The sequence below is a fragment of the Anopheles coustani genome, chromosome 2 (genome assembly GCF_943734705.1).
Source record: "Anopheles coustani chromosome 2, idAnoCousDA_361_x.2, whole genome shotgun sequence".
Taxonomy (NCBI): Eukaryota; Metazoa; Arthropoda; class Insecta; order Diptera; family Culicidae; genus Anopheles; species Anopheles coustani.
The window spans coordinates 33,492,178-33,502,643 of NC_071289.1; positions in this window are offsets into that span (position 1 = coordinate 33,492,178).

Here is a 10,466-nt window from a genome sequence, read left to right on the forward strand (position 1 = left end):
GAAAAACCCAGAATAGAACAAACCATCTGTGCAAATATCAATCGTCGCATGGGATTTCTCCGGTGATTACACTATCTAACAACAGTTTTTGAGCAATGTCCGCATCGGCAAATCTATCTCGAATAAGCCTTCTCCAGCTGGTTGTCTAGCGCCGAAAAAAAAAAAACGACAACTGAAGAGAACTGAACATTCTTTCCGCATATGCATATCCCAAGAGCAGCCCTCTCACTTGAATGACTTTTCAGCTCCGAGGCATTCTTAGGATCGGAATGTTCAAAGAAGCATGCCCGCCATCGGGAAACCGAACAGATCTATCCTCGTGTGCTTCTTGTACGCAAAATTGGCCGACCAACGATTTTGAATGCCACTATTCCCAGGGAAAGGAAACTCCCAGGAATAGCCCAGACAAAAAAAGGGGTACCGAAGGTGAACCTCTTCAGGCCCTCCTCAACGGGGCCACTTCTTGACTGAACAGAACTACACAGAATCTGAAGCCCAACGAGCTGAAGAGTTATGAAAATGGCGACGCAAGCACTCGAACGGGCTGGTAGAATATCAAACGACAGCCATTTTCCGTGTTTGATTCGTGAGAGTCACGAATTCTTTCCTTCCGTCCTTGCTAGTTGCGTAGTCGGGAATACTTGCAATCCAATTTAAACACCACTCCACGTCTTTTCTTCCAAAGACCCGTCAGGGTAAACACGATTGATTCGTCAACTTCTATGGTATCGTGGGGAACTTCGTTTACAGTAACATGAATTGTTCACTTTTTGTGTAACCCGCTAGACAAATATGTTCGAACGTCAACGGTAAACTTTGGTTCTGCTGAAGTGAAGAATGTATTATTGCCTTTTTCTGGGTCTATGAAAAATTCATTGTTTAATAAAATGCATTTCAAACCATAACAAATCACAAGCATCTACTTGCCGTTACAAAACAGAAATTCGTTAGCAATAGAACAAACACACTATACTAACCAGAGTATAAAATATCATTGATACTTTCTTCAAATAAATCTCAATACCTGGCTTCTAACCTTTCAGATAATGAAGAGTTTGCATAATTTTCACTCGATATATGTCTCTCTCTCTCTCTCTTATTTACTGTTTTTTATTTATGTCTTAACAATGTTTATGAGTTCACAATACTCTTTATGAGGGTATATTAGTGTTCATCCTTAATGCAGCAAAAAAGTATGGCAAAAACAATTTATTTTAATGATTATGATGATTTTTAGAATTTTAATGAATACACACAACCCTCTCGATCCGCTTCAAGAGGATCGGCAAGCTCTTAACCAAGCGAATGCAGGTAAGCGTGTACGGCGACCCGGTTGATGATAATGTGTGTGTGTGTGTGTGATGATAATGTTGATGATTTTAATGATGATAATAATGAACTGATCGCGACAAGGTGCAACGGTCCACTCGTCTAGCACGCCACGGCAAGCATAATTCACTCTTCTTCCAAACCATCCTTTTCCGTCGTTAAAAACAATCCTTTTTCTTTGCCCGCTACGGTGGAAAAGCGTGACGATGATAATAAGAATTAAGGAAGTCGGTAGTACCGCTAACATCGATGGTGGTTGTGGAAGTCGTGGCGCAATCGGGTTCAGTCGTGAAGATAAGATGGACTACTGCAGGTCTCCTACTTCCTTCCTGTGAAGTTTACAAATGACCTCATGGTAATAATAGACCCCCGAGGGTGGGATGATCGTGTCCTGAAGGATATGCATGTGGTTTTTCTTTTTTTTTTTCGAAAGCGACAACGCACGTAATCTTTCTTTTGTTCCACCAAACCTTCCGTTTCAACGCGAACAATGTCCCGTGAGTGGCTAGGAAATAGTTAGCAACTTGTGCAGCGGGCGGAAGGGGCTCTGAAGGGTGTATCATTTCGTGCACACGAGTACCGTGCTGATGACCAACGAACACCATTTCTTTCCCCTCCCTCCCCGGCAGGTAAGGGCTTCCGCCTACCCTGCGCATTATGCATATGAGAAATATGCATAAACGAAAGAAAAATTCTGCACAACCGAACACATCAACATCATGATCGGTGGGAAAAGGGTAGACAGAGGTTTGCGTCGTGTCTTGTCGTGTGCGCAAACAAGAACGCCCATCCAGCACAAGCCGTTCGGTTGGTCACCAGCTCTGTCAGGAGCCAACAACATGTCTATTGATTTTTCTTAATGCACCACCGCTGCACTCAGAAGCTAACTGCACTCGGTCGGAGGGTTTCCCGATGGGACTATGATTTCCATAAGCAATTTTCCACGAATCAAGCGCAGGCAACTCCTTCTTCGGGCACGGCGCGTTCCACGAACAAGATGCATTCGTTCGTGCATGCATGCATGATAATGATGATGACATGCAATGGTTATCGGGGTTTTTTTTTCATCATTTTAAAACATGCGCATGTTGGACTGTGCAATTAAACCGGGGCACTTTTCATCCTTTCATTTCCGCTAAAGAGGTCGCCACTGGAAAGCCTTTCCCAAATGTAAATAAATCCTGGGAACAACATCAAAGCTAAACAAATATTTTAAATATTCAAACTTTTATTTTTTAAAATTAATTTACAAATAACTTATTTTAAACATACTCATATCAATGTTGGTTAGTTCGTAATACACGAGATCTTTGTACCAATCACCCAACCACTTTAGAGCTTAATTTCAATTGTAAAAGTTCGCCGCTACTAACTCGCTACTAAGTGGGTAAAACGGTACTCGAAAATGTGGCCCACTATTTACGGGACAAATTTTGAAACTACAACTAAGAAAACTATTCCAATAAAAATGCAACGACCTTCGGGCGAACAGATATAAATAAGATGGAACGGGTGAAGTGACCCGAACGTAATTGTTCCCATGTTTCTTTCCCAGCATCTCGGGCGAAGGGTTTTTTTACCAAAAAGTTTTCAACTAGAAATAAATATTCATAATTACATTAAAGGCAAACCATTGTGCAGAAAACTGCTCGCGTTAGTCATTGTGTTCGAGGTGGAAAACTTAAAGTGAGCGAAAAAAAGGAGTAGAACTGTGCCGATGGAAAGAATGAAACGATATGGCATTTAAATTTAAAAAAAACAGCAAAGACTGTAGCTGAGGGATATTTCAACACCCACAACGGTATTGCCATAGTGAATTTCAACACTTTTTCCGATACCCGTACAAGGAAAGTGTTGCCAGGAGTTTTCCAACCATTTTGCCCTCCGTCTGGCCGGAATGGGCAACCATTTAAATGCGGTGCCACGGTGCCGTTTCGTGGGTGCTAAATGTTTGGCGGTGGTCATTTCCGTTTTTGTAACGGTCCGCTCTTGCATGCGGCTTGCAGAAAAGTTTTCCTTCCTGTAACCGAGGCAGTGATTTTTGTTCGCGAAAACGGAACAGTAGATGTATTGAAAGCTGTGCTATCGTATAATGTAAATCACATACTAAATCCTCCGTATGTATGCAAAGATACAAGTGTATTTTGTTTGCTGATGCTATTAGAAGATTAGAGTTCGTTAGAACAACTTGACCAAATAATTTCACAACCCATCAAAACTCAAACTCAAAGTCATCATAAATGGTAGGTTAATGTTACAGCGTGATTATTTATCTTCTTTTGCAAACGAAACCCACCAAAAACATTGCATCTTGGAGTGAGAAAAAATTATCTTAAACCACTTGCTAGCAAAAAACAGAAGAACGCCCGCACCGGTTTCGTATGATTTTCCACCAACGCTGCCCGGATCGGAGAAGCTAAAAATAATTGCAGCTGCACCAGTCAATGCAATCACACAGCACATGACAAAGTCAAGCAATTCCAACACCAATATTAGTGTTTGTGCATCATCGCTCACGTATTTTGCATCGTTGGATCGGTTGGATCCGGTAGGTGGTGGGTGAAACAGTGAATACCTAGAAATGGGAGTGTACAGCATGTGTCATGAATTCACTTTAAATCAAAACAATTGGCGATTCAACCGAAAACGATCGGTTCTTCCTACACCTTAGATTCCGCTCGGCGAAAGAGAAGATGCGGTAAATTGTGAGAGGTGTTTCGTTTTGTTGAAGTGTGATTTTAATGAACAGGGAAAGTTTCTAACATTTGCTACAAATTGTTCAACAAATATGTTCACGCCAACAACATTTCTCCTCGAGCCAGAGTACAACTATTGCGGGTTTTCCACAATTTATGGCGAAAGTTCTCGCCAAACAGCGTTCACTCATCGGAAGCGTTCCGATCGGTTAGTATTGCCGCTGTCAAAGTGACAGCTGATCCTCGACGCGGCTCGAGCAAGCAATGCGTCAAAAAGTGCCCGGACCAGCTTAACGCTCGCAAGCGAGGAAAGGGGCACGCACCGGCTACTTGCAAATCCCCTCGTGAGGCCCCTTAATGGTCGGAATTAGAAAGTCAAACCACGGCAACATAAACTCGCTACATTTCAATATCGTGTAATCAAAGTCATAAATAAAGTTTTTATCTGCACCCGGGCATCTCCCTTTTCCCAATTAATGCTCGCCCTCCTGACAAGGGGGGCGGCGTTCGCGCCGCCCATGCGGACCGCATCGGGCGTGAGGAACCGTTAAGAGGGACCGTCCGACCCTATCTGACCTCCACGGGGTCTCCTCTCCTCCTGGGCCCCCCTCCCCTCGGAAAACCTTGCGTGCCGCCCGGTTTCGGACGAAGCAAATCACGAACCCTCCCGAGCCCGTTAAGATTGATGTGTCCGCCCGCAAGGATGGTCAGAGGGAGGGGTGGTGGTGGGTGGGTGCCCGTCGTCAGGACGTCCTTTCCTACGCAACACCTACGGGAGCAGCAATACCAATGGCTATAAAAGGCAGTAAAAGGACACTCGAATCATGTCCGAAGGAAGAATAAAATGACTACAAGGGGTTTACCGCTCGAAAGGGGGTTCCTTAGACGTTCGTGCTCGATGGTGTTGGTGGCCATCGTGTGACAGTTGACGGCACTATCCGCAGTCCACTCTGGTGGCTCGTGTCCTGATTTAAGCCCCTCGGCCAACCGTTTTCCTCCCAGGTCCCCGGTTTGGAGGTTCCCTAGATCTGAGGCCATCATCATAAAAGCAAACCAACATTTACACCCAACATCAGCGTCATGCACTTGACGTGGCTTGACAACGGGAGGAGTGGGGGGAGGTGGCCGGGGAAGAAAAAAATTTACTCATGTTCAGCACAGACCCTCTTCCTTCCCTTTTTGCTGCCCGACCCTCTCGCCACGCTTCACAACGCGATCGTTTTATGTAATCATAAATTTTATGACACAAAGAGACCCCCGATGGACATTCGGGGTACAGCTACTTCCCGCTGTATGATAGGGTCCTTATGTCTCGTGGGGTCCGGTGAGTGATGGTAGGGGGGGGTGATGACGGTCGCTGGAGTTGACAGGAAACTGTTCGAAACTGGACAGGGGGAGCGAAAGCGAACCGAGCGAATGATAAATTAAAACAATTGACTTCTATTGGTTGTCCTTCGGGAGGGACGCATGGCGCTTGGGAATGTGGGGCGAGGGGACGGTCACTATTTACCATAAAATAGTACTTACGGCACAGCCGGAGTAACATGAGCCTACCGACTGTCCACCTTGCGAGCGCATGAACTATCATAACTGGCTTCCTTTCGTGCCTTTATTATCTCCCATCAGGCTCACGGATAAGGCTCACGGGTCGGTGGGACATTGTTACTCGTCTAACTTCTGTACCATAAAATAAATAACCTTCAAACTGTGTTGGCGTCAAACGAATCCCTCTAATGCCCGCCATACGACCGTTTATTAATGGCACTGTCTTTGTCTTCGCTTCTCCAAACGAATTTCCACAAACCTCGGCACCGAGGTCGTAGCAAACGACGACCAACGCGAAACGCGAAGAAGCAGCAGGAGAATCCAATCCGTATTCTTCCGAAGCACACCGGCGACGGTAATAACAGTAACTGCTCCATCCATGATAATATCCTTCCTTTAGACCAACCCACTTGATCGGTATGCGAGGAGGGCTCATTGGGTCGTAAAAATTTACTCCACTGTCCACTTTAGTCGGCTCGGCGGGTTAGTCATTTGAGTCGGCCATCATTTATTACCACGCCCCAAGCTGGCGGCCGAGAGCGAGCTGATGGGAGTCGGGGGACAATTCTTAGCCAAAACGATGGGCTACCTGGCGGACGACCAATTGGAGAAGGGAGAAGTATAACAAGCCAAATGGAGCATCGCATAGACAAACCCCCAACATTAACGATGGCGCCTGTCTTAATGGGCCTTGCATTTGTTCTCATCAATTTGCTTTAAATAGAACGAAGTAGTAGTAGTGAAGAGTGGCAACGTTTCACATTTGAATTAGATTTTTCCTGCTTTTCTGAAAATATTAGCGTAATTGAATCTATAGAACTTCACTTGCAATAGTTTGATAAACCCAAAAACAACCCAACATTTTCGACCTACAGCAAGAGACCCTCATCTCTAGACCTTCCATTCCTACAGCTCGCGGGTCAGTTTAGTCCCGCAAAGCCATAAAACAATATAAGTACGTAAAAATATTTATCGTATCCATTAAAAGGGGGCGAAAGGGGAAAGGGCCAAAAACACGAGAAAGAAAACTTGTTGTCGTGTCCACTCCGAGTATAAGACGTCTCGAAGGTGAAAGAAACACAGGGAGGGAGGAAGGGAGGGGCGCTAGGATCTTTATCCTTGCCCTCCTGGACACGCCAATATGGCCGACTCCGGACTCCGAGCGATTGCGAGTGAAACGAAAAGAAATATGACAGGGAGCCATAACTTGATGACGCTCCACAGACGGACCCTAGCCCTTGCTACAGGACTCACTTCACTTCAACCGTCCTCCGAACCACCGGAAGCGGTCGTCTTTCCCTCCCTCCCCCCCTGGCAACGCCATCCACCACCATTTCCGGTCACCCTTCGTGGCCGTGGCGAAGGAAAAACTGCTCTCCGGTTTATGTCCCTCTTTTATCTGCCAGCGCCCGGGGAACCCCTGCCTGGATCGGGGCCGAAGGACCCCTCCTCCCACCTCCCCCCCCACTACCGAGTGGTGCGCGTGAGCAAGGGTGATACGATTGCATGTCATGTCCTGCGAGGTTCCCCACGGACGTCTTTCCACGCCGATGGCATGCAAGAATATTAACTTATTTCACTTGTCAATTATTATCTCGAAATGGAATCTTTACTACCTCAGCCCTCCTGCAGATATGTCCATTACCGCACTGATTCTTTCTCACTCTCGCCTCCAGCGCCCGTCTGTCCTCCCCTCCCCGTTAACGGGAGGCTTCTTAACATCGGACCAGAAGAAGGATCCAAACCGCAAGACACGGACGGAGGATCATCGTCTTTGCGTCATCGTCACCATCGGTCCCGGACCTTCCCCTCCCTTCACCCTGTGCCGGCGGGGGGTTAAACGATTTAACTGCTATGCGAATGTCCTTTTTTCTGTGTCACATCCATTACCATCACTACGGGCCCGAGTTAGCAACGAGCAACGAGCAGTAGAGCCGTACCCGATTGGCCAGTTTGCTTGCTGCCGCAGAAAGACGCCAGGATATACTGCTACTGCCGCTGCCGACACCGACTGTCATTTGGGACATTCAACCCCCTGCTTCCCCGGTCGTCAGTGATATGACAACGGGTCACCAACATTTGCTCTTTTCTGCTCCTTTACCCTCCGCCCGATTTTTCCCTCCGCTGGTGTGCTTTGTGATTTTGCTGCGGTTGGTCATTTGGCACATGCAGACGGCCTGCGGCAGGACACTCTTAATCGACTGTCCGCATCCGGTGTTCGTGTCGTGTGTTTTGGCTTTCGCTCCTCGGCGCTTTCGCTGTGCAAGACACGGTGTCCACTTCCTCGGACCGGGGCGTCGAAAAATCGATCGAAGGAAGGAACCACCGGTGATGACGCATTGGTTTGGCTTTTTGGCCACGACAAGGGTGAGTAATGCGAGTGTTGAGCCTTTCAATAATCTACCCTTTTTTTCTCAAAAAACAAACAAACTATTTTTTTTAGTAAAAATTAACATCATAGGATTGTTTTCCAAAAACAATTGTGTATATCAATTCTGAGTCAGAACCCATTCCAACAAGAGAGATCGTTCGTCGTCTGCAAGCGTCCAATGCAGATGAAAATTTCTTTTCAACCTCCCAGCCCCTCATTTGCTTGGGGAATTGAATACGATTTTCAAATGTTTAAAAAAAAACTCTCGGAACATGTCGCTCCACTCGCACTTACCTGCTATACGTCGGGCGATCGGCTTAGACCGCATCCTGAAGCTGCTTCCGGTGAAGCGAACAAGTGTTGTTTCTCTCGTTGGTTTGTTTTTTGTTTCGTTGTTTTGCTTTTGCCTCTTCGACGTTTGATTTCGTTTTGATGAATTTAAAATATGAAATTCGCACTACCGACAACACTTTACTAGTCACTTTTCATGTTCTAGATTATCCTCAAACTAGATACAAATATCGTTATTTCAAATACTATTGGAAAATATTAGAAACATTAATTAATTAAAAGCTTACTAAACTTTTTGATGTGGCTGACGGCATAACACTTCTGTTCAATTGCCCCATAGCACATTCAAGCGAATAGTATTGGAAAAATCCCTATTAAATCAAAGATCTTAAGCAAGTTTACTGTTTAACATCTGATTTTATTCAAGCACGAATAGTTACTCTTCAATCACTTTTGAATATTTTCTCTTCTCCAAAGATCCTTTTCTCTCTCAACGGTTTGAAGATATCTCATGTTAAAATCGTACAGATCAAACATTCGCATACTCTCCGCAGCACTGGTGTTTGTAGTTGGAAAACTAAATTTTCCGAAACTTCGAACCACACTCCATCTGCACACGCACATACCCGTCTCAAACAAACAACAAACGGCTCTCGGACGGACGAACGTCAAAGTCAAAAATACCGCGAACGATTCAGCAAACCTTGTCCTCGTATGGATCAGCTGCTTCTGTGTTCTACAGTGCAGCTGTGGGACCCCGAGCGTGGATTGTTTTTCCCCCAGCACAGCAAGCGCCACGAGAGACGAAGAGAACCGAAACGTACGGTGGTGCCGGCAACGGCTCGAGACACTTCACCACGTGCGCAAACACCGAGTGGAAAATGGGGGAAGAAAAACTACGCGAAATACCACCCTCCACCCCGGGATGGCGGTGTCGGTGGAAATTGCAACTCGAACCGAACCTCGCGACCTCAGCCGGACCTAGCCGGGGCTACCACTGACAAGCGACTGATCGCGCCACACGGAACCCGATTCGCCCGTTGGAGATTCGCCACACAGACTGACGGTCCGGCGACCGCGGGGCCACGTCTCACACACGAGAACAGAACGCGTCCCGAGCGTTGCGTTGCGCGGCACCACTGCTATGACCTCCCCACTTCCCTCGCCGTGGTTGTTGTCGTTGGTTGGCCATCGTCTCCATCGCGATTCCATCGTCCGTACCCGTGCGTCTGTGTGCGGAGCGTGCCGATAGTGGAGCAAGTAAGCGGGCCAGCCGTCGCAGCAACAGTAGTGCGGTGCCAACAGAAACAACGGGCCGAGCGAAAAAAAAACAACAGAAATTAAAATCAGCAACAAATATTCCTCGCTCGGGGAACGCGCGCGTTGCTCATTTCACTGACGGCTACGGTTGCGAGATCGATCCGAGCGAAAGACAAGCATTGGAGGGTTGGGAGGACACCCAAGGGGCGCATACACTATGGCAAAGATGATGGTTGATGATTCCCTCACTTGCTCGCTCACACTCACAACACTTTCTCATTACAACCGCGCTCGTCGTCGTCATCGTCGTCGGGAGCTACCGAGGAACCGACCGATAGCGTAACGGCGGGCAGCAAAAACTGGCGCCATTAGTGGACGCGGAGGAAGCAAGGCTAGTAAAAAAGGAAATCAACGAGTTTTTTTTTTGCTATCCCCATAGTTTTATTCTACTTTCTATCGTCGCCTTTCTCTTACACTTGCTATCTTACTTCAATGGCGTTCGGGTTGAGAATGTGGTTGAGTTTTTTTTCTGCTTTCTTTTTTCAATCCCCAAACGCAACTCTAGCGCGCCCGAAACTATCGTCATTTTAGCTCTCTATCTCACGCGAATGGATGGCAGTTTTTTTTACGAACACCACCCAACACAACAACACCCCGTGTATTTGAAGCGGCAAGCAATTAAGCGTCCCCGTGGGGGGCGATCGTGTTGTCCTTTTTTAGCACCCGAAGAAAAATATGGCGATTTGCTAGGGGTAAGAGAAGAAAACACCAAAACTAACGAGAAATATTATTGTTCGTGGTGAAGATCATTTCGAAATATTTTACTTACTATTTCAAACCGGAAGAAATGTGATATCTTTTTCGATGGGTTGTTTCTTTTTTATTTTAAATTGATTCAAGAATTGAAATGTAACACACACTTTATTAGTTTCTATTTTATCATCAATAAATGCGAGTAAAAGCGTATTTTAAGA